Raw genomic sequence first — 24,933 nt, 5'->3', positions numbered from 1 at the left:
TGGATAGGGTCCAGTGGAGGGCAACCAAAATGATTAGGGGGCTGGAGCATATGACCTATGAGAAGAGGCTGGGGGAGTTGGGTCTGTTTAGTCTGCAGAAGCAAAGAGTGAAGGGGGATTTGATAGCAGCCTTCAACTTCCTGAAAGGAGGTTCCAAAGAGGATGGAGAGAGCCTGTTCTCAGTAGTGACAGATGGGAGAACAAGGAGCAATGGTCTCAAGTTGTGGTGGGAGAGGTCCAGGTTGGATATTAGGAAAAACTACTTCACTAGGAGGGCAGTGAAGCACTGGAATGGGTTACCTAGGGAAGTAGTGGAGTCTCCATCCCTAGAGGTGTTTAAGTCTCGGCTTGACAAAGCCCTGGCCGAGTTGATTTAGCTGGGATTGGCCCTGCCTAGAGCAGGGGGCTGGACTTGAGGACCTTCTGAGGTCTCTTCCAGCTGTATAGTTCTATGATTCTATGATCAAGAATATAACTGAGAGGAACTGTCTTCTATGTGATCATGCATCTGATGTAGGTGCATGTTTTCTGCAATATTTACTGTCCCCACTTAGGAGACACTAGTATAAACTTGTCCCTTGAACTAGCCAGCAGCTGGCTCAAACACCCACATTGATGCATCAAACAAAACAAAAAAATCACTCTTCCTAGTTTTGCTCTCATAGTTTTTTCTCCTTTTTCAGTCATTCAATTTTATAACATTTCACAATTACCTTACTTATACATACGTCTGATCAACCTTCCCTTGAGGTCAGTGCCTAAGTCCCCAGTCTTGTTCCCACTACAAAATGAAATGCTTTTTTATTTTTAACATCTAAGAAGTAGAGAGATATAGCTATTATGAAATAGAGATATGCTTATTAGTAAAGTTTAATAAAACAAGTAGTTTCCATTGCAAGGTGCTAAGGAATTGGGAGTAGACATTTTCTTCTTTAGCTGAGAAAACTGGTTATCTTTAAATTGCTACATGATAAACATACTGTGCAACTTTGTATTAGTATGCCTAATGCTTTTGGGCCTAAATGAGGAGAAATGCAAGCACTGTAAGAAAGTGAGGGAGATGTAGTCTGTGTAGGAGACTAAATTATTGGCCAGTCTATTCTGATTCAGGGCCCAATTTTTGGCTTCTGCTAGTATACTGAGAGTAGAAATTCTGGATGCTGAATTTTCTGATAGAAGCCATCACCTAGCAAAGACATGCTTCCATGATGTAGATCTAAAGGATGTGTAGTGAGAATCACTTTGCTGATGCTCACTGGTATTTCACTTCTGCCTTTAATGGAATCAGGATTTGGCTGGACTGCAGCAGGATATACAATAGTATATTACACGATATTCACTGTGGCCTGAACAAGTGAGGACATTTCCCAAAAAGCAGAGCTCCTATTTAACAGCCAGAATAACATCTGCCTTTTGGAAGAGCTTCTACTAAGGAAACAGAGCAATTGGGCACCTAGGACCTCTAAAAGTCTATTTTTTAGGTGACTAAATACAAGCTGAGCTGTTAGTTCCAGATTTCTTAAGTGACTTGAGATGGATATATTTCTGTACCCAGTGCAATAAATTGTACCTGTTTAGGAACTGAATTTAATAAACTGAACATCTGAATGACTGAAACATGACCTAGTGTATATTCCTTATGCTTTGCAGATAGATAAACACTAAGGCTAAGGTTCATGACTGGGGCAGGTTTTTGGGATGTGGGCTCCAGCTGGGAACTGCTTACCTCAGGTGGCTCCTGGGTGGTAGGGCTAAGGCAGGCTCACCCCTATCCTGCCCCTGCACCACTCCCCAAAACAGCCAGCAATCTCTGCCCCAGGTCCTGTTGTGCCCTGACTCTGCTTGGTGGAAATAGAATACAAAGTGGGAGAGAAGGCATCCTGACAGCGCCCCCTCCCCTGCCCTGCACAGAAAGCAGGAGGCTCCAGAGGGGACAGCACCAAGGCAAAGGGAAGGAGATATGCAACAGTCGGGGGGAAGGTGGGAAGAGGGAAAGGGGAAGGGCAGTTGAAGTGCCAGCACTTGATAAGTCTCTTGGCCAAACCAGTTAGGATCAGAGACACCAAGAACTACCAGTAGATCCCAATCTACTGGTTGGCGATCACTGCACTAGGGGAAACCTATACCTTGGAAACTGGGCAATAAAATGTCTGCCTGGAGTGGCCACTCATGGTTAGAGAATGAGTGGTTGAGTTGTTCTGCCAAGTCATTGTGAGGAATGAGGCTTGCAGAGCAATGTTGTTGGTGATGCAGAATTCCCAAAGTGCCAAAGCTTCCTGGCACAGGGGAGAGAAGTGAGCCTCACCCTCCTTGTTGACACCTTCCTTTGCTGTGGTGTTGTCCGTGAACATTTCCCTGCACATGCTCCCCTCCATGGCCCCCAAATATCTGGCAAGCCAGGTGAATGGCATTCAATTCCCATACATTTATAATGAAGGCCCAGCTTGGCCTGGGACCACAGGCCTTGATTCTGTGGTCCCCCCATCCCAGATGTGTCTGTCACCAGGGACCATGAGGGGTCTAGCCTACAGAAGGGTACTCCCAAGCACACTACCGAGAGCTGCAGGGTCCTTCGCCAGTTTGTAGACCTGTGCCAGCCATGCTTAGAGGGGACAGAGAGAAAGGCAGGATATGTGCCCCAGCTATGTGCCCAAGCTATGCAGACTGCCATGTGCCCCAGCAATGACAAGCATTCCTGGATGATATCATGGGGAAATGCTGGAGGCTGAGGATGAAGGCGCTCAGGGCCTGGAAGCATGTATCTGGGAGACATGCTCTGTCCATCATGGAGTCCAATAAGCTCCCTATGAATTCTATGCATTAAGTGGGAACCAAAGTGAATCTAAAATCAGGATAAAGCCAAACCTCTGGAGCATGTTGCATGCTAACGTGACCTGTCCCAGAGTCCGTTTGTAGGAACTGGTTTTGATGAGCTAATTGGCCAGATAGGAAAACACCTGGACACCATGCTTGCACAGGAATGCCACCACCACTGCTGTGCATTTTGTAAAGACTCTGGGAGCAGTAAAGAGGCCAAAGGGTAGCATCTAAAACTGGTAATGCTGGTCCCAGACCAAAAACCTTAAGAACCTTCTGTGGGAGGGGATAATGGATATGTGGAAAGATTCATCCTTCATGTCAAGGGCAACTTACCAGTCCCCCAGATCAAGGGATGGAATGATGGTGGCCAGAGATGCCATGCGAAAACATGATTTCCTGATATATATATGTTGAGATTCCATATGTCCAAAATAGGCCTGAGACCTTCCTTGGCCTTTGGGATAAAGGAGGAACAACAATAGAACTCCTTGCCCCTGAACAGCCACAGAACTTCCTCTATCACTCCCAAAGCTAGAAGCCTCCCTCCTGTATGAGAAGCTGCTCATGAGGATGGTCCCTGAGGGGGGAGATAAGTGGTGCTGGTATACTCCTGGGTGGGTAGGGCTTGAGCCCACAACCATGGGGTCCCTAGGCCAATCCCCTAACCCCTTAGGCCACTTGAGAGCCCACCACACCTGCACCTTCAGGGCACCTCTTATCCTGCCTTCCTACTGGGGCAACTGGCAGTGCATGGCAGAAGTGGGACAGACTATTCCCTAAGGGGAAGAGATATTCAGAGTAGGTGCTAGTGTGAGGTCTCCGGGGGCACCGTCAAAAAGCAGGCTTAGGACCCTGCAGTTGCTTTAGGGGGCAGAGCAGAGGTGGATATTCAGGCTCTTAAGCATAGCCCAGGCATCCTTGAGACTGTACAGGCATGAGTCCGTTGCTTCCGTGAAAAACCCTACACAGTCAAAAGGCAAGGCCTGAATGGTGGTCTGTAGCTCAGGTGGAATGCCTGACACCTGCAACCATGCCGAATGCCTTACGGTGATGGCTGTGGCATCCAAATCAACAGAGTGCAGGATGATTTGCAAAGCCATATGGGAAACCACCCTGCCCTCACTGAGGATAGCAGAGAATTCAGAGCAAGAGTCCTGCAGCCACAGTTCCTTGAATTTATCTAAGGTGCACCATGAATTATAGGCATATGTACTAAGGACTACCTGCTGGTTAGCCACCCATAACTGCAGACCCCTGGTGGCATAGACTTTTCTCCCAAAGAGGTCCAGTGTTTTTGGGCTCCTCAGCCTTGGTGTTCCTTATGATTGGCTGTATGGATCACAAATGTACCGAGCTGCAGATGTGTAAAGAGGTGCTCATCTCCCTTTTGGGGGTACAAAGTTATCAACCACTTTTCCCATGGGTGGGATGGATGCCAGCATCTGCCACAGCACCTTGGTAGTGGTACTGATGGACTTAATGAGCGACAGCACCATCCTGGAAGGCCCCTATGCCAAGAGGATATCCATCATGGGATCTGACTCCTGCATCACTTTCTCTGCTTGTAATTACAGATTCTGTACCACCCTGCATATTAAGTCCTGGTGGACTCTGAGACCCATGGGAGGGAGGTGAAGGATGTACCAGCCACCACCTCATCAGGACCAGAGCCTCCGTATTGATGCAAATTGATGATGGGGACAAGGAAGGGAGGTGGCTCAGCTGTGGGCTTTGCTGCATCTGTGTCAACACCAGGACAGACAGCACCTGAGGTGTTCTTTCTGTGGGAACTGGTACCATGGTAGCAGAGGGAAGGCCCCTGGGCACTGACACTACCGAAGTCAGCTTTGATGACTCCGGTGGCAGGCCCAATGAGTCCAAAAGGGCCAGTTTATGGGCACCTGCCACTGAGGTGGAAAGGACTGTCCTGCTAGCACTTCCTGGTGCTGTGAACGCGAGTGGAACTAACTGCAAGAAGATGCTGATGACTCCTCCCATCGAATATTTGGTGCCAGTCTGGGGGGAGGGGAGGGGAATGGGGAGAACCTCATGGTGCCAGGGAGACACTAAGTATCTGGTCAGTGTGATCAGTTTGCAGTGTTGTTGGGGTGGTGCCACTACCTGCGCTGGAACTGTCAGTGGCCAAGGCCACAAGTGTCAATGCTGGTGGCATCTGTACTATGGGGGCTGGTGTCACTCAGTGGCACCGACTGCACGTGTGGCTAATGGTGCTGTGTCCAACAGTGCCAGGGTAACATGTCTCGCACTAACAGTGCCATTGGCACCTGGAGTGTTGATGAGGATCATGGTGGCAAAAGTACCTGCGCCGAAGACAAGATTCCTACCATCGGTGCTGCTATGTGCAGCATGGGAATGCTCTTTTGGTGATGATGAACAAGCCATCATCTCAATGAGGTCCTTGGCAGCCTCAAAGTTATTCGGTACAGATGAAAGGTTTATGTCCTCTTCCAGCCAGTCCCTATCAGGGGAGATCACAACCACTGGGCTCCACAGATGGTGGCATTGCCAAAGGCAGAAGGTCTTTATATGGTGCCTTCAGCAGTGACCTGCCCCTGTCTGCCACTTTCCTGGCTGGCATGGGAAATTGGGAGTGGTGCCAGGTGCATGACCCCCACATGATGGGGAGACTGGTGCCTATGGCTTAAATACTTCTTCAGAGCTGGGTCATGCACCAATGCCACTGCACTATGCACCACCAGTGCCAGGGACGGCTGCAGTGCTGCCTCCATTAAGTGGAGCTTAAGTTGGTGTTCCCTCTCCTTTTTGATCTAGGGACAAAAGCGCTACAAATCGGGCACATCTCTGTTAGGAGACCCTCACCCAGACATTTGAGGCAGTCAGCGTGAGGATCACACTTTGGCATAAGCAATCTGCAGCCCTCACACACTTTAAAGTAAACCCTTGGCAGAGTGGCATGACCCAAAGCTGGGGCTACAGTAGGGGGAAAAACCCCTAATCACACAAACTCTGTACATCAACTAAGGAAGTAACTTCTAAACACTAACTAGAACTATGTCAATAGGAGGGTAATCAAGACGTTTGCAAAGCAAGAGATTGAAGCTGTTCCAGCAACTATCATGACTGGTAAGAAAGAACTGAGATGGGCAGAAGAGATTGGCTGTGCCTTATGTACACCGTTGCAGCAGACAGGCCGGAGGCTCCACAGCTGGCCTTACAGATACCACTTGGCTGTGTCTACACTGGCATGAATTTCCGGAAATGCTTAAAACGGAATACTATTCCGTTTTCAGTTTTTCCGGAAAAGGAGCGTCTACATTGGCAGGCTGCTTTTCTGGAAAAGCCCTTTTTTCGGAAAAGCGTCTGTGGCCAATGTAGACACGCTTTTCCGGAAAAGAGCCCCGATCACCATTTTCGTGATCGGGGCTTTTTTTTCTGGAAAAGACTACTGGGCTGTCTACACTGGCCCTTTTCCGGAACAGTGTTCCGGAATAAGGACTTATGCCCGAGCGGGAGCAGAATAGTTTTTCCGGAATAGCAGCTGATTTTGTACAGTAGAGCATCGTTGCTTTTCCGGCAATTCAAGGGCCAGTGTAGACAGCTCGCAGCTTATTCCGGAAAAGCGGCTGATTTTCCGGAATAAGTGGCCCAGTGTAGACACAGCCCTTGGGTAAAAGCACCCACTTATCGGAATGAACAGGAGCGATCACTAGAAGAAAAAACATAGTAATAAAACTGGTACAGCTCTAACCCTGCTACGTGTACAGATCAAATTAAACATATTCAACTAATTATTTTCACTACTTAGTGCGCCAATCACGTATCAATTTGATAGAAATGTAGCCGTGTTAGTCTGGGGTAGTTGAAGCAAAATGCAGGACAACGTAGCACTTTAAAGACTAACAAGATGGTTTATTAGATGATGAGCTTTCGTGGGCCAGACCCACTTCCTCAGATCAAATAGTGGAAGAATATGGTTGTGACTACTTTCTTCCACTATTTGATCTGAGGAAGTGGGTCTGGCCCACGAAAGCTCATCACCTAATAAACCATCTTGTTAGTCTTTAAAGTGCTACATTGTCCTGCATTTTGTATCAATTTGAAGCATTGGAAGCCTCAATTTTCATTTTCCTCTTGGTTAGTGAGAAGCGCTGCCCGGGACGGAAACTCTGTGGCGAGGGTGTTTCTGCGGAGGGGAGACTCTCCTGACATCCGTTCCTCGACAGCTGCGAGGTGTTTCGGCTCCTGTGCGTGTGGTGGCGTCGCAGAGCCCGCTCCTCGAGGATCCGGGAAAGAAACCCCTCGCCAGACGGAGCTGCAGCCCAGGTGCCCGCGGGAAGAGGGCGCCTCTGGCTCCCTCCTTGAGGAAAAGCGGCGAGCGGCTGTCGTCGGGAGCCCGCGTCCGTCCTCCTGCTCGATGTGGGCTGCTTCAACGTGACCACCCCGGGGAGCCCTGCAGGGGCGAGCTGGGCTGCGGGTGGCTCAGGACAACATCTGCCCCCCCCCCCCCCAAACACCATCCCTCAGCCACCCAACGGCTTCTGCCGCTGCCGGGCGGGCGCGAGCGGCTCTCGGGGATGCCTCAGCGGATGGCGCGTGGCGAGGGCCGGGGGCCCGAGGGGCTCCCCTGCACGTAGGCGCCGCACGGAGCAGTAAGTGGCCCGGAGGCGAAGCGCCCGGCTGGGGTGGGCTGGCAGGGGAGGAGGGAGGCGGGCCGGGTGGGGGAGGGAGCGGGCCGGGCGGGAGGCGGAGCGGCGGGAGGAGGCAGCGCTTGGAGCCGGGCACTCGGGAAGCGAAGGCGGATTAAAATGGCCACCGGCAGCTCCGGGGAGCGGCCCCGGCAGCTCCTGTCGCGTCCGCTCGGCCCGGCCCGCTCCTGATGGGGACGAGAGGCCAGCGGAGCCTGGAAGCAGCAGCGGCGGCGGCGGCTGAGCGCGGTGCCCGCCGGGCCGCAGCGGGGGAGCCGGCCAGGGGGTTTCCTGCGGGAGCCGCAGCCCCGGCTATTGAATAATCACTGCCCCGCGCGGGCGGAGCGCGGCCCCCACCCGGTGAGTCCCCCCGCAGCCCGCCCCGCTTTGTCGTCCCTTGTCTTCCCCCGTCGCCAGGCCTCGGCGGCGGTTCCGCTCCCTGTTTCCCAGGGATGCGCCGGGAGCTGCCTTCCTCCATCCGAGCTCTGCCGCCGCCCGGGCTGGGAAAGGGAGCGACGCTGGGGAGCGAGGCCTGGCTCGGGGCGAGCCTGGTATGGCCGGCCCGGGGTGGGCAGGTAATCCCAGCTCTGCTGGCTGGGGGCGAGCCCTGGGAGCGCCGGCAGAGCCGAGGCCCTGCAGCGATGAACCCTCTGCCTGTTGCCCTTTGTTGTTCCAGGCCCAGGAGAAGGGCTGGACCGCGGCCCATTCTGCCCCGCGAAGCCTGAGGGCAACACCTTTGTGTTTGGGGGGTGGGGCACCGTGGTGTTTGGCTGCGGGATACTCTCCCACTTGGCCTCTCTGGAAGGAGAGGGAGCCGTATTAAAAGCAAGGAGGAGTTTTCTTCATGTCCCTACAGGGGGTGAGAGAAGATACTTTGGAGGGATCATTTATGGGTGGCTGTTAGAGCTGCAACGCTGGGTATGATAAATTACAGATTTGAGGCACATTCGAGGGAAACTTACATTCTAGGCCACAGTCCTGTAAACTGAAGGTCCAGAATGATCCCTGCACTTGCCTGGAGTATTTGCTTCAGTGCCAGTATTGAATCTACTTATGTACATAGCCTTGAAAGATCAGGGCTTTAGTTTGGCGTCTTGATGGCTTCACAGAAGTGTTGGGAATGTCTGTGTGAGAAACGTCCTAAAAGGCAGAAATAGGGCCGTGCAAAGAAGGAAAAGATCTTCCTTTTGCTCTTGAAATGTTTCACAGCTAATCTAGGTGAAGAGTTTTCACCAAATAGCATGGTGGTCAAAGACTTGAATGTAGAATTTGCATCATGTCTTTGCGAGTTAGTTCCAAATGGTGTTGTATAATTTTGAGAGAACTTACATGATAGCAAGAAGAAAACTTTTCACTTTTAAGAAAAAAATACAGCTGTATTATATGAAGAGTATCTTTAGTGTCTTCTGTGGCATGCACAGATAGAAAGAAACAGCAGAGCACCACTGACTGGGATTTTGCAGGGTAGTATGTATTGTGTAGGAATTGGACAAGTTCATCTGCACATGCACCTTAACATGCAGTTTTAAATTTTTTTCTTTTGTTGTCCATAGTGGGTTTTTTAATGCATTGAAGCAAATTGGAGGATTGGGCCACAAGAAATGTGATGAGGTTCAACAAGGACAACTGTAGAGTCCTGCACTTGGGACAACAGTGTGCCCTTGTAGCCAAGAAGACTAATGGCATATTAGGTTGCATGAAGAGGAGCATTGCCTGCAGATCTAGAGATGTCATTATTCCCCTTTATTTGGCTCTGGTGAGGCCACATCTGGAGTATTGTGTCCAGTTCGGGGCCCCCCACTACAAAAAGGATGTGGACGCATTGGAGAGGGTCCAGCGGAGGGCAACCAAAATGATTAGGGGGCTGGAGCTTATGACTTATGAGGAGAGGCTGAGGGACTTGGGTCTGTTTAGTCTGCAGAAGCGAAGAGTGAGGAAGGATTTGATAGCAGCCTTCAACTTCCTGAAGGGAGGTTCCAAAGAGGATGGAGAGAGGCTGTTCTCAGTAGTGATAGATGGCAGAACAAGGAGCAATGGTCTCAAGTTGTGGTGGGAGAGGTCCAGGTTGGATATTAGGAAAAACTATTTCACTAGGAGGGTAGTGAAGTACTGGAATGGGTTACCTAGGGAAGTAGTGGAGTCTCCATTCCTAGAGGTGCTTAAGTCTCGGCTTGACAAAGCCCTGGCCAGGTTCATTTAATTGGGATTGGTCCTGCCTAGAGCAGGGGGCTGGACTTGATGACCTTCTGAGGTCTCTTCCAGTTCTGTGGTTCTATGATTCTATGAAATGCAACTTAAACATGTGCTAAGAATGTTGCTGAATCAGGGCCTACATTTTGCCTTGACTTGTTTCAGTTAATGTTTGTAAAATGATGGAGAAACTGATAGAAAGTTCAGGTGTATTTTTCTTCAGGTGTTTGGATGATAAGTTTTAAGCTTTTCAACACCTGAAAGGCCCTGAGAGCTTTTGTAGACATGCTTAGGGTGAATAGTAAAACATTTTGGTGTAGTAACTAGTGATGTGAGTAGTTGAGTGGAGTACTCGACTACTCGCTTTCCACCTCCTGAGCCAGAGGTCAACAGTTTGAGACACCTTCTCTCCCCCTTCCCCTCCCGGAACAGCCACCACCACCTTTGTGATGGATGGATCAGGCACCCTAGGAACAAAGGAAGGATAAGGGACCGAGAATGTAAGGAGGTTGGGGGGCTCCTCCAGTGGTGCAGTGGATAACGTACCTGCCTCCAGAGCCAGAGGTCATCCAGACCTCGCTGTGTCTGTATGAGAGGCAGCAAGGGGCGGTGCTGGGGGGAGCTGGCTTAAAAGGCAGTGGAGTTCGAGAAAAGAGGCTGTTCCAGCAAGCAGCCCCTGTCCTTGGCCAGCCCGGACCGCTGTGAATAGGAGCTGCTGAGATGTAGCATTCGTGGCTCGCACCAGTCTGGGACCACTGCACCTCTGCATTTTAGGTGTGGTAAGAGTGCCAGGCTCTTGGTATATTTAAAATGCAGAGGCACAGGGGTACAACTTGTATCGACTCCATGATTAGCCAATGTTAGTAGTAACATTTTCAGTTTTGCTTTTTAGCTGTTTAAAAACATGAGACCCTTGTTAAATGTTCTAGAACAGGCATCATTTATAAACATCTCATTTTATATAAGCTCAATAAACAATGGTAATGCGCACTAAGTGTTAAGTAAAAACATCCAGAATTGTGGCATAAATATTATAAATCTGGGGTGGAGAACCTTTTTTGGATCAGGGGCTACACACAATGAAAAACACCAAATGCTTACTGAAGTGGCCTCCGACTGAGAAGGAGAAAAGACACTCCCTACATTCCCCTCGTGCACCAGAGCCTAGTGGGGCCCAGGCTAGTAGATTTTGTGTGCTCCAACCTGGCAGCCTTGGGAGCTGGAGGCTGCATCTGGCCCTGGGACCTTAGGTTCCTTGCCCCTGCTGTAAATTAACAAGACTTGCTTCTTACAGTGTTTCAAGGATTAGTCTAACTAAATGGTATAGGGCACAGGTGGGGAACCTCCAGCCAGAGGGAGGTTCATCATGGTTAGCTTCTGGCAGGCTGCCAGATGCTTTGTTTACCTGAGTGTCTGCAGGCATGGAGCCCTGCAGCTCCCAGTGGCCATGGTTGATTCCTGGCTGATAGGAGCTGCGGGAAGTGGTGGCCCAGCCTGTGCTGCTTCCCATAGCTCCCATCGGCCAGGAATGGCAAACCGATACTGGGAACTGTGGGCTCCATGCCTGCAGTTGGTTAGGTTAAAAAAAGCATGTGGTAGCCCACCAGTGGTAGTTAATTCTGACAAAATGCTTGCAGCAGGTACGTTAGGGGTTCCTTACCCCTGGTGTAGGAAGAATAGTTTATATAAGTATTTCTGTCTCCTGTGGGTTATAAGCCTTCAAAACATGATCTTGGGGAGCCCTCACATGATTATCCTAGTAAAACCAAGATAGTTAAGTAATAATACAGTTATATGCAGGGCTCGCCGAGCGGCGGCGAGCCCTGCTCGCCAGCCGCATGGTTCTGCGCATGTGCAGATCGCTCTGCGCCGGCTCTTCCACGGGCAAGTAGATTACACTATTTGTCAAGCCCTGGTTATATGTAACTTTCTTAACTTTAAGTGTACTGTGCTATGAAACACATATCCGAAGAGTCTTTTTGTTAAGGAGAACTGAATAATCAAGTCTTATGTTGTAGCAGATGTGGCCATATTGCATCCTCCAGTGCAAATATTCTGCAAGTCTTCCAGTTTATATCCATTACCAGCCAAGAAGAAGTGCTGGTTTCATGTTCTTCTTCAGAATGTGTACACTTAAACAGAGACAAAACAAATGTCTGTTGTTAAAGTTAGATAACAGGAGTATGTAGCAGCAGACAGCAATAATGAGGCACTATTTGTATACACAGCTAAAGCTCACAATGTTTAATTGAGTATATGTAACAGTTCAGATGATTACTACTTTTGAAAATTCCTAGCATAAATCACATCACTTGAGTCATAATTCCAGAGCCTTTGTCTTCTCCGGAGTGTTTTTTACCTATTGAAAATGTGTAGTCTTGTGGCACCTTAGAAACTAACAAAAATATATCTCTAAGGGTATGTCTACACTACCCCTCTAGTTCAAACTAGCGGGGGTAATGTAGTCATCAGCAGTTGCAAATGAAGCCCGGGATTTGAATTTCCCGGGCTTCATTTGCATGAAGCAAGCCGGCGCCATTTTTAAATGCCAGCTAGTTCGGACTCCGTGCCGCGCGGCTACACGCGGCATGGACTAGCTAGTTCAGATTAGGCTTCTAATCCGAACTAGCTGTACGCCTCGTGGAACGAGGTATACAGCTAGTTCGGATTAGAAGCCTAATCCGAACTAGCTAGTCCGTGCCGCGTGTAGCCGTGCGGCACGGGGTTCGAACTAGCCAGCATTTAAAAATGGCGCCGGCCGGCTTCATGCAAATGAAGCCCGGGAAATTCAAAACCCGGGCTTCATTTGCAACTGCGGATGACTACATTACCCCTGCTAGTTCGAACTAGCGGGGTAGTGTAGACATACCCTAAGATGCTGCAGGACTACTCATTGTTTTTAAAGTTACAGACTAACATGGCTACCCCTCTGAGACTTTCTACCCATTAGTGTGCCAAGCATCAGATCTCTGCTGCAGAGAAGATGTAGTGCAGGGGTGGGCAAAAAGGCCTCTGCAGGCCGGATCTGGCTCACCAAGCGAGTTGATTTTGGCCTGCAGAGACCCTGCCACTTCCCCCGCCCCCAAGCCAATGAGCCATGCCTCTGGTAGTGGGAGGAGACTTCCCATGCTCCTCCACCCCAGGCCAATCTGGGCCTGGGGGTGAGGGAGTGTGCGGTGCTTCAAAGTGCCGTGTGCTCCTGGCAGGGCGGAGGAAACTTTGTGCTCTTCCCTCTGAACCCTAGACCCTAATCTGCCTGGGGGCAGGGGAGTGGCAAGGCCTCTGTGGGCTGGATCTGGCCTGCAGAGGCCCTTTTCCCATCCCTGACCTAGAAGGAACCTCCAGCTGTTCAGAATAGCTGGTGGTTCTCTCTTGGGGTGGGCAAAGACTTTGTACTCTCCCCCAATCAGGGTCTGTGGGTGGGGAAGCACGGAAGTGTCCTGACCCCGCCTCTTCTGCCTGAGGCCCCACCCCTTCCAGAGGGTTCTGGGGCCACTTAAAAAATTTCTGAAGTGGCCCCAGTCAAAAATTAATTGCCCACCCCTGATGTAGTGAGTGTGTCCACCAGAGAAAATAAACCCTCAGGAAAAAGAATAGCATCTTATCTGCTATTTATTTGTCCCCTGATCCCTTAACTCCGTTTATCTGAAGAAGTGGGTTGTTCCCAGGAAAGTGCATGATACCGTCTACATTTTTTTGTTAGTTTCTAAGGTGATGCAAAACTATTTGCTGTTTAAGTTTATTCAGTTACAGACTAACCTGTCTACCCCTCTGAATCTAATCTAGTATCTTTCAGAGGTAGTTTTTTACGTCTACTAAAAGTTCTTAACATTTGACACATTTATTCCATTTCCCAACAGTTAGTATTTTGATTGTTTCTGAGGCTCATTAATAGTTCACTTCTGAAGATTGAAAAGGGAGCTGCTAATTTACATGCAGGTTCAGACTTCTAAATAGTAGAGAAAGGATGTTCTTCTGGAGTCTAGAATATTATGTTGTTCTTTTTTTAAGAAGAGCTTTAGGATTCGAAGATACTGGTCACACTAATGTTTGATAGCGTTTTAAGCTATGCATTAAGAACAGACTTGTAAATATTTTTATTTTTGAATCGTTGAATTTTATTGAAGAAATATTGAAGCATTGATGTAAGTTAATAATACTACTTTGTAATCTTATTAAATAATTTAATACTAGCTGAGGTAGACTGAAACCTTATGATATAAATAAAAAGATCCTTCAGGATTGCTGATATCTAATATCATTAGTTGATTCATGATGTTTTTCAGTAATTAGTTTTAGTGTTTAGTGTAAGCACTGAGTAGAGAATGGGAAGTCTCCTCCCACTGCCAGAGGCATGGCTCATTGGCTTGGGGGTGGGGGGAGTGGCAGGGTCTCTGCAGGCCAAATCAACTCGCTTGGTGAGCCAGATCCGGCCTGCAGAGGCCTTTTTGCCCACCCCTGCACTACATCGTCTCTGCAGCGGAGATCTGATGCTTGGCACACTAATGGGTAGAAAGTCTCAGAGGGGTAGCCATGTTAGTCTGTAACTTTAAAAACAATGAGTAGTCCTGCAGCATCTTAGAGATATATTTTTGTTAGTTTCTAAGGTGCCACAAGACTACTCATTTTCAATAGGTAAAAAACACTCCAGGGAAGACAAAGGCTCTGGAATTATGACTCACGTGATGTGATTTATGCTAGGAATTTTCAAAAGTAGTAATCATCTGAACTGTTCCAAGAATTGAGGAAGAAGGGATCTCTCACAATAGGGGGTTTTTGTGCAAAAAGGCACCATCTACACAGCGCTTTTTTGCGCAAAAACCTCTTCTGCAAAAAGGATCGGAAGAGGATATGCAAATGAGCGCGCCATCTGTATTTCCTCTTCCGGAAAAAGTTCGTAGTGTAGCCATAGCCTTAGGGAAGTGATTATTCCCCTTTTATTTGGCACTGGCGAGGTCACATCTGGAGTATTGTGTCCAGTTTTGGACCCCCATTACAGAAAGGATGTGGATGCATTGGAGAGAGTCGAGCAAAGGGCAACGAAATGGTTAGGGGGTTGGAGCATATGACTTTTAGGAGAGGCTGAGGGATTTGGACTTATTTAGTCTACAGAAGACATGAGTGAGAGGGGATTTGATAGCAGCCTTTAACTACCTGAAGAGGGCTTCCAAAGAGAATAGAGAAAGAGGGTATTCTCAATGGTGACAGATGACAGAATGAGGAGCAACGGTTTCAAGTTGCTGTGGGGGAGGTCTAGGTTGGATATTAGGAAAAACTTCTTCACTAGGAGGGTGGTGAAGCACTGGAATGGGTTGCCTAGGAGGTGTTGGAATCTCCATCCCCAGAGGTTTTTAAGGCCCAGTGTGACAAAGCCCTTACTAGGATGATTTAGTTGGGATTGGTCCTGTTTTTAGCAGTGAGTTGGATTTGGTGACCTCTGAGGTGTGTTCCCTATGATTTTATGATTTGTGGCTATCTTTTTTTAACTTAATCCAAAGATTTGGTCAAAATTCAATTATCTCTAACAAGGAGCCGTTGCTAAGCTAAGTACACAGTCAAATTTGTCTGATTTTTGTTTGATAGCTGGGTTGAAGGTCAACTGGTTGGATAGACAGAAAATATTTAATTTGGTTAAATAGAAGGCAGGTTAAGACCATTTAAGTTTAAATTTAAGTTCATGGAAATACTACTTTATACTTGATCTATATGGGTGGATAAAAAGTTGCAGGAAAATAAGATTTTAATGGTTTTAGTGTATAAGATAAAAATAGTCTAACATATACAATTTCAGTTACTTTAGCATTAGCATTGGCTAAAGCAGAGATGGGGAGATGTTTTGAGAAAAGGCAATATGTACGGGTAATAACTATGCTTTATCTGATTCTCTCCTTCAAGTTAATAGTGGTTTTTCCTGTTGACTTCAGCGGTAGTTGGTTTCTGCTTTTGTTTGGCAAGGCATCTATTTTGAGAAAACCTATGATAAGCTTTTCTTTTCACGTAGTGGTGTTTCAAATTTTTAAAATTTGGTTGCGTGGTCCCTTGTGGCTTAGTTAGCAACATTGGGCTGAGCGCTATATATTCATTCTAAACTTAGTGAACCAGTGTGCCTTGATTTTTGGATTTTCAGTATGCACAGGCTTCTTAACTCCTAAAATGGGCACCCTATTTGTTATACTTGACTACTGCAGTTTTTTTGCATTTTGGAAGACACTTCCTCTTCCTAAATTAACTTTGCTCAGGATTGTAAATATTTGAGGAAATGGACATAGCTCAGTGGTTCTCAACCTTTTGAATTCATCACTCCTTTCAAATACAAAACCGCTTAGTGTTACTCCTTATAAATTAAAAATACTTTAAAATATATTCAATACCTTTGTAAATGCTAGCAGCCAAGTGGTTTTTCGTGTGGAGGTTGACAGCTTGTGTCCCTCCATCATTTAAATAACCTCTTGACCCAATGTTTCTTCTAATTTTTTCCATCCATGTGCAAAATTTATTCTGCATTTTGTTATGCGTACTAAGTCATGTGCAGATGTGCACCGCCAATAGAAACACATGCTGCTGGCTGTGGGAGGTTGTGGGAGCTTTGCTAGTCAGCTGGATGGCATTTGACTTTCTCCTGGGAAATTACCCAAGTGCTCACTTTGCAGTAAATGTTGCTTATGGCATCCTAAGGGGTTCTGACCATGGTTCCCTCTAAGCTGCATGGGACATGTCCCTCCCTACCGGCTGAGAGAGACTCACTGCTCTGCCCTCAGCAGGGAGCTGCTCAGCCAGGCAGCTCCATGCATGAATCCTGAGCCTGTGGCAGGGCGGGGCTCATTAAGCAGCTGGCAGGCTGTGCTGCCATGCAGCTTAGAGGGAACCTTGGTCCTGACTGCTAGCTGAGAACCTGTGATATACCCAGTGCCCTTCAACTGACTATATGCATTATAGTTTCTCTTTGGGTATGTCTAGACTGCATCCTTCTGTCTGCAGAGGGATGCAGATTAGGCAGGTCGACATTGCAAATGAGGCTCCCTTATGCCCCTGCAAGGAGGTTTACAGGATCTGTTGAAAAAGGCTTTCTTTCTCGACAGATCCCCCTCTGGACTGCCACTTTTTGCCAAAAAAGTGCTGAGTTGGCAAAATGCAGTGGCTATTTTTATAGCTAAATTTATAGCTAAATCCCTGCCTCATTTGCAATGTCGACCTGCCTAATCTGCAACCCTCTGCCGACAGAGGGATGCAGTCTAGACATACCCTTTGAGTGTGAGGCATTGATAAGTTGAGACTGGATATGTTGTTAAATAAAAGTCTTATACATACGTATTGGGTACAGAGAAAAAAACCGCCACTTAATTTCTTTCCTCCAGCTCTCCCTGATTTTTTCTTATTTTGTAGCTGTATTAGAAGCTACTTAACCATGGCTGGTGATATTTTTTTTTTTTTGGTGGGTTGGTCTGAATTTTTATTTCTAGTTTGTATGTATTTTTAAAACTAAGTCATGGAATTCCCTTGAGTTCAACAGCCCAACTAAGCAGTAGGGATGTGATAGTGTAACCATTTACATGGTTAACTGATGAGCCTGGGATCATAGTTTAACATGCACAGTTACATGCATCCCTCCTCCCCCACGTTGCTGCCTCTGATACAGGGGCAGCAGTGTTGGTGCGGGGGGACAGGCAGGAGCTGATATGCATGGGGAACTTATTGCCCTCCCCCCTGCTGAAATTTTCAGTATATACACGTTTACATAAATAAATGCTTTTGAACATCCCTACTATGCAGGCAAATGGTACTAAAGGAGGAGGTGGTAGTAGGTTTCTTCTCTAGTGCTACTGACTGCTACTGGAGTGAACTTCCAGGCACTGGGTAGGAATTTTAAAATATTTCTCCATGGTTTTCATTGGTTTCTATTGGGGAAAAAAAATAAAGGACACTTTGTTTAAAACAATGTTGTTGTTGACTCTTGGCACTTCTTGCTATAAGCATGTGACTCTTCCCTCTTTTCCATGACCGAACAGTGATTATTTTCAAATGATTTACTATGACCAATGGGCTATAATATTAATTTAGCAAAATATTTTATAATTGCACTTGCCTTGGAGATAAAGTAGGAAACTCTATTGACAAGTTTGCCATGTGTATAATAGGTTTTTGGCAGCCTCTAAAACTGAGCTATTTTAATCATTTCCAAACTTACAGTTTTAAAAAAATGTGATGAGTTTTTTTACTCCAGTATGGTAAAATACATTACTAGGTAGTATAATTCTTCACAGATTTTTGTTTTCAATATCTTTATTAGGGCTCTCGATTAATCACAGTTAACTCATGCTATGAACTCGAATTGTGATTAAAAATTAATTACGGTTAAACATTAAAATACTAATTGAAACTTTAGATATTTTGAACGCTTTTCTACATATTTGTTATTGATTTCAATCACAATGCAAAATAAAAAGTGTACAGTGTTCACTTTATATATTTGATTGCAAGTATTTTCACTGTAAAAATGTTTTAAAAATAGCATTTTCATGCAAGTGCTGTAGTAGAATATCTTTGTGAAAATGCAATTTACAAATGTCATTTTTTACTACCTAATGGCACTCAATCAAAACAATGTAACATTATAGAGCCTATAAATCCATTCAGTCCTACTTCTTGTTCAAACATTTACTCAGACAAACAAGTGTCTTTACACTTGCAGGAGATAATGTTGCCCACTTCTTAACAATGTCACCTGATAGTGAGAACAGGCATTCACATGGCACTGTTGTAGCCTGCATTGCAAGATATTTACGTGTCAGATGTGCTAAAGATTCACAAGTCTCGTCATGCCTCAGTTACCGTTCCAGAGGACATGTGTCCATGCTTATGACAGGTTCTACTTGATAATAGTCTAAAGTAGTGCAGATCAATTCTTGTTCATTTTCATCATCTCTGCCTGATCCCACCAGCAGAAGGCTTATTTTCTTTTTTGGTAGTTCAGATTCTATAGGTTCTGCATAGGAGTTTTGTTGAGACTTCTGAAAGCATGCTTCCTATCTCATCTCTCCGGTCTTGGAAGGTATTACTTATTCTTAAACCAGCAATTCAGGTCTTTCAAATTCCATATTGAGGCATATATATATTAATGTTGTCTTGGCATAGCTATTTCCATCTGCTCTAAGTGCCATATGCTGAATCATTAATACTATTTACTGCAGCAACTAGCTTTCACTGGGGACTTTGCACCCAGTTCATCCCCTGCTTAGTTTGAGTTAAGATAAAATCGTAAAATATTTTGAATCCATTTAACACTTCATTATGTTAAGCAGTTTGATGCACAAGAATTCTCTGGTAATGTATTTGAACCATTGCACTGTAAAAAGCGCTTTGTTCTGGTTTTCTGTTTAGTGGCTGACTACTAGGGCCTGCTGCGGGCAAAGGACTGCTCCAGACTTGTGCAGAGCCAGAAGGGGCATTGGGGGGAGGACAAGGGGGAAGCCGGCAGCCTCTCCCCATCTGCTGCTTCCAGCCCTGCATGGGGCTACTGACTCTCAGCCTGCAAGCCTATGTGGGCTAGGAGCCGGTTGCTCTTCCCCTGCCCCCTTGCTGCCGCTTCCAGCCCTCTGTGAGGCTGGAAGCAGCTGGGCTGGAACACAGGGCTGCTTCACTCACCTGCCCCCATTTTAACTAACGAAACAGGATTTTACATTCCTAGTGACCTCCTGTTTGGACAGAAATAGGGGAAAACCACACAAAAAATAAGGGGCAGTGCTTTATTTTAGAGAAGCATAATTTCATTTATCATCTTGTGCATTTTTCTCTGACCTGTATAATCTGTTGCCCTCAAGTATATAATCTAATTATTACAAGCTTCAATTTAATATTTAAAGCAATACATATTAGTTTTAATACATGTTAAAATAACAGGTGGGTGATCACACTAAGGGAGAAATCAGTGAAACAAGGACTAAATCCTTAAAATAAAGGATGGGTGAACAGCATAACTGTGTAGATTAAGTTCTGATGAAAGGTATGGAAATTGCTTAACCATTGGAAAATACTTTGATGGGTACTAGCAAGAAATCATCTTCACAGGCTATTGATTAAAAAAGTTGAAAAGTTGTATCTGGGAGAGAAATACTGAGTTTGTTGTGAGACTTGGAAAATATATGTGTTGGAGGTGGTTTTTGTATTTTTAACCTGGAGAATATCTGCTTTGCTAGCAACCCATATGTTGTGAGGAATTAACTGTTTTCACATGGTGGGCATCCCTCTTGTTCATCTTCTGTGTTTTAGATAATTGTGGTGTAGGGGTTTGAAAGGTCTTCTCTAGGGAAAAGTTAAGACAACACAGACTCCTAACATCTACAGGTTCATGTAAGAACTGATTAAAAATCTTACTTAAGAGTTTTATTGATACACTGAGTTTCTGGAAGGACATTATAATTAAAAATCAATGTCTACATTGTCAGTTTACTGAGTAATCTTAGTTGTGGAAGGATAGAATTTCATAGAGAAGATTACAAGATGCTTCAATACATGTTGTATCTATTAAATGCAAAAAAAAGCATTACATTACATTAAAGTTTATGTTGCAAGACTACATTTCTTATTCAAAATATATCCAAAAGTTCAGGTGGCTTCAGTAATGTGAACTTGGCCAATTTGAACATGCTGTATGTCTTGCATTATTGATTCATGCTAAGCAGTAAAAAAAGGAACAGATAATGCCATTTAAAAAAATCAACATGTCTGAACAGTGTTGGCTAATCAGTGTTGGAATTTTCTGACTGCTAAATATTTTATTTCTATCCTTTATATTGCTTTGTTGCTGTCTTTCAAAAAAGTCCCCAATCCCTAATCATCCTTCTGTTCTTAAAATTTGTGCAAGCATCTTTCTGGTATCAAGATGCCCAACTAACCCAATATAAGTAACAGAGATGAAATTTTATTTTAAAAAGTACATGTTGGTCCTCTTCTTTTGAATTGCAGCTAATCTGTTGAATCTAGTCTCAGATTTATTTTTGTTTATCCTTCCATTTAATTTCAACTGAATTAGCTCCTGATCACTTGAGCCAAGGTTGTCCCCTACAACCATTTCATCTATGAGGTTCTCGCTACTCACCAAAACCAAATCTAAAATAGCATCCCGCCTTGTTGGTTCAGCAACTCCTTGATGAAGGAATTCATCAGCTATCACATATAGGAAAATCTGAGCCCTATTATTATTACTAGCACTTGTTCTCCAGTCTATATCTGGAAAGTTGAAATCTCCCATGATCACGCAGTTTCCATGAGTATTTACTTAATTAAAAACATTAAAGAGGTCTCTATCCATATCTAAATTGGATCCTGGTGGTCTATAACACACCCCAAGCACTATCCCAGGGGAGGATCTGATAGTTTTCTTTCCCAATGTGATTTTTGCCCAAACACTCTGTGTATCAGGGAGCTGTGAAGCCTGGGAATTTCCAGAAGGGAGAGCACCAGTTTTTTTCCACCTAATAGAGGTGATGGCTGAATTGCCAGGAGCCTAGAATGGATGCCCTTAGGACCATGGTCACCAACCAGGTGATTGCGATTGACTGGTCGATTGTGGGGGCACTGCCAGTCGATTGAGAGGCATGTTCTCAGCCCCACCTGGCTTCCTCCAACCCCCATGAGGAGCCCATGCTGGCGTTACAACCTCCCCCCCAAAATGGAGCTAGCTCTGGCTAGGTCATATTTTCAAACTTCTCTCCAGAATAGCTAGAAATGTACTTTTATTTTCAAATTAAAGCAGAGATTCTCACATAACAAATGTTGAAGAGCTCTGGGGGTTCAAGAGAAACACCGAATAGATTGAGATATGAACTCTGACAATTTTCATACAACATTGTATCTTACTGATCCAAAACTGCTCAAGGTGTAATTAAGTCCAAAGCAGACTGTGAAAATAGTCTAAAAAAGGGCCTCATAAAACTAGGTTACTGGGCAACAAAATAGCAGAAGAAATTCATCGTTGATAAATGCAAATAGTGCACATTGTAAAACATAATTCCCACTATTGTGATTGATTGCATTGATGCCAATTTTTCTGTGAGATCAAAATTTGTGATAGGGCCCTGAATAAAAATTAACAACTAGGCTGTGTCATTGACTTCACAATTTTCATCAAGTGCCAGAGCCAAGTATGAACAATTAGGCTGTGTCTACATTGGCATGATCTTGCGCCAAAGCGGCTGCTTTTGTGCAAAAACATGTGGCCTGTCTACACTGGCGGGGAGTTCTTGCGCAAGAACACTGACATTCTAATGTGTGAAATCAGTGCTTCTTGCGCAAGAACTATGATGTTCCTGCTCAGGAATAAGCGCTCTTGCACAACTGTTCTTGCGCAAGAGGCCAGTGTAGACAGGCAACATGAATTTCTTGTGCAAGAAAGCCCGCTAAAATGGCCATCGGAGCTTTCTTGCGCAAGAGTGTGTCTACACTGGCACGGATGCTCTTGCGCAAAAGCACATGCCAGTGTAGACGCTCTCTTGCGCAAATACTTTAACGCAAGAAGTCTTGCGTTAAAGAGTATTTGTGCAAGATCATGCCAATGTAGACGTAGCCTTATTGACCTTGCCTTTCAACAGTTAGTTCAGGTTCTCTGAGATTTCTTCTGTACATCTCACCACAGTTTGCCTTAACAATGAAACACTTTCTTCTTCTCTGGCAGGATATTGCAGCAGAGTCAACCAAACAATGCTTGATAAATTCTCCCTCAGAAAATGATTTGCTGTTTTTGGCAATTTTGTGTGCAAGCATGTAACTTGTTCTTCTAATTCCATTTTGTGCTGTGGATAGTTTTGTGAAAACATTTAGCTCTTTTTGCATTCAAACAACCACTTTTCTAACTTTCTCTTTGATAGACATTTCTTAGATGTGGATGCATGTTTGCTTTCAAACTGCCTTTTCTATTCTTTGAATACTGCCTAACCTTCCTTGATATGTAAGCACACAGCTATCCCTTCCATATTAGTAAAACAAAAATATTTTGAAGTCCACTCTTCATTAAATACTCTGCATTTGGCATCTACTTTCCTCTTCTTTGATTAAACTCATTTTTAAATTCTACCCCTCCACTGCAGTGCCATGTAATAAAATAATTTATGCAAAAACTGAGTGCTGCTATTTGTTCCTTTTGAGTATGATATGATTTCTGAAAGATTGTCACATCATAATAAGTTTGGGGATGGGGAGTGGACGTAGCTGGAAACAAAGGTGAAAATTGAATTACTTATCAACATATAGCAATGGAATAAATAAAATGCCTAATGGCAATTTACTAGCCGACATCATGTCATCTATTCACTATTGCTGACTTTGTGGAAAGAGGGAGTGAGGGAATGTGAGAGAATGCATTTATCTTCTCTTTTTTGGCTTTTAAGTCTTCAGTGAGCTCTGTGAGAATGAAGATCTGCTTTTTATTTTGAGTGTTCCCCAGATGATTGTTGCAGGATCACAAGGGCCTTAATTATTATTATTTTCTGGCTACCTAAACCAGAGGTTTTTGTTCATATACAAAATTGGCAAACTTACCAGTTACTATTACTGTGGTCCTCTATTTTCAAAGAGATTAAGTTTAAAATAAATTATTTTAAAACTGTTTACCATTCATGTTAATTGTTTAAGGAGAAAATTGTGGGGCTAATTAAATTGTGTTTGATGCCTAGTTGCTAGTCATATTTCAAGAATCCCGTATGATTAAGATATTATGTATGTGTATTCTTGCATTGTTTTTGTTATTTAGGAAGGTGAGAAAGGAAAGCTGTTTTTGCCAGAAGATCGAACATGTGAAGGTTATTTACACAACTTTATCTTCCCTCTTAAGTACTATTCTTTCAGAAATAGCTGTACCACAGATCGTATTAAGAGCCGTTCCTGACTCATGTTGTGGAAAGGTCCAAAGGATGATGAAAAATTGCAGGTGTCACTAATGTGTTTTCCAGTGAATGACTCTGACCATTTTAGTTGGTCAGCTGCCCTCTCCAAGATAGCCTGGTGTTGGTGTGTCTATTAAAAAGGCTTGTGACGCCAGATGCTGCCAGGATAGCACTGCGACTGGGAGCCGCAAACGGTCTAAATAGGGTGCCTCTGCCTGAGCCACCTCCTGCAAATTCTGAGATACCGGTCTTAGGACATAAATAGTATGTGGCTAGATGCAGTCCGTTGGCCGGATCTATTTGGCGGGCGCACAGTTTGCCTGTAGTTTGGGTGTATGAGTTGACAGGAAGTATCGTGCACGGCTCGAGTGAAATCTACTGCAATCAAAAGTTGTGACACTATAATGAGCCTAATACTAACTTTGAAGAGAGTTGGAGAGATATTAACAGGGAATGTATATTAAATTAATGTTAGTATTTTGTAAGAGAGAATTAAAGATAAGGCTTTTAAGAAACTGAATTACTGGATTTCAGTACTCAACTCTAAAGTTGAGTAGGAGAAATTCTAATCCTGGGTGAATTCTGTGCCAAAAATTAAAAATTTTGTAAAAATAACATATCACATCAGTTTCAGTTATTTTAGTAATTTATTTCTAAGTATGTCAGCAAGTACATCTCCAGCAATATAGACATCAAAAATATTCTTGGGGGAGCAGAGTTAGAGAAACCCCTATGACAATCCACTTCTTTCTTCTCAGTTATGCTTTTGTTATGCACCTCAGTTTGGGTGTGTAACACATGACAGCTAGGCACATCTTGGAAGAAAATCTGCCCCTATGGTCTCAGGCATCCATACTTCTTTTCCCCTGGGTGTGTCTATACTGCACCATGACTTGAAATAAGATACACAGTTTGAGCTACACAAACTGCGTACCTTATTTCGATGCTATTTTGAAATAGCTTGTTTTGTCATTTGGCGCTATTCCAAAATGTCCCTTACTCGTCGTAGAATGAGGTTTATAGGGACTTCAGAATAGCGAGTCTGAAATAGAGGGCTTGCTGGGATATCTATTTTGGAATACTCCAAACCCATAGAGTCAGAGGGAGAAAGCTTGATGCGGAGTCCTTACCTTGTACAGTTTCTTGCATATTGTCTACTACCTTCAGGACATGTTGGGAACAGCAGCTGCCCAGAACCTTCCAGTTTTTCCTCCCCTTCTCCTCCGTGGTGCCCTCTGTTTGTGAGCTGGAGAGCCTTTTGGTGGCCAGCAGCTCTGCAATATAAGTTTTGTATGGAAAAATGAAATTCTGCATAGATAATCAATTCTGGTCAAATTTTGCATTGTGTCAGGAATTAATGGGCAAGGTTAATTTTGTTG

At 44.9% G+C, this 24,933-nt stretch overlaps 1 protein-coding gene across 9 annotated transcripts in view; it reads left to right on the top strand.

Annotated features, from left to right (window-relative positions):
* WDFY3 (WD repeat and FYVE domain containing 3) overlaps positions 1-24,933 on the top strand; it is a 372,301-nt gene that overhangs the window by 56,747 nt on the left and 290,621 nt on the right. For 7 of the 9 annotated variants that reach the window (XM_075929523.1, XM_075929529.1, XM_075929525.1 and 4 more), the window contains exon 1: positions 7,555-7,847. The exons of 1 other annotated variant lie outside the window; for it this stretch is intronic. The gene's annotated coding sequence lies outside the window, so the exon portion shown is untranslated. Of the gene's footprint in view, positions 1-7,090; positions 7,452-7,554; positions 7,848-24,933 lie in introns of those variants that run through there. One more of the 9 variants, XM_075929521.1, reaches the window with a different exon arrangement.

This window comes from Pelodiscus sinensis, chromosome 5 (genome assembly GCF_049634645.1).
Source record: "Pelodiscus sinensis isolate JC-2024 chromosome 5, ASM4963464v1, whole genome shotgun sequence".
Classification (NCBI taxonomy): domain Eukaryota; kingdom Metazoa; phylum Chordata; order Testudines; family Trionychidae; genus Pelodiscus; species Pelodiscus sinensis.
The sequence above is the reverse complement of the archived record's forward strand: the minus strand, read 5'-3'. Positions and strand labels throughout refer to the sequence as shown.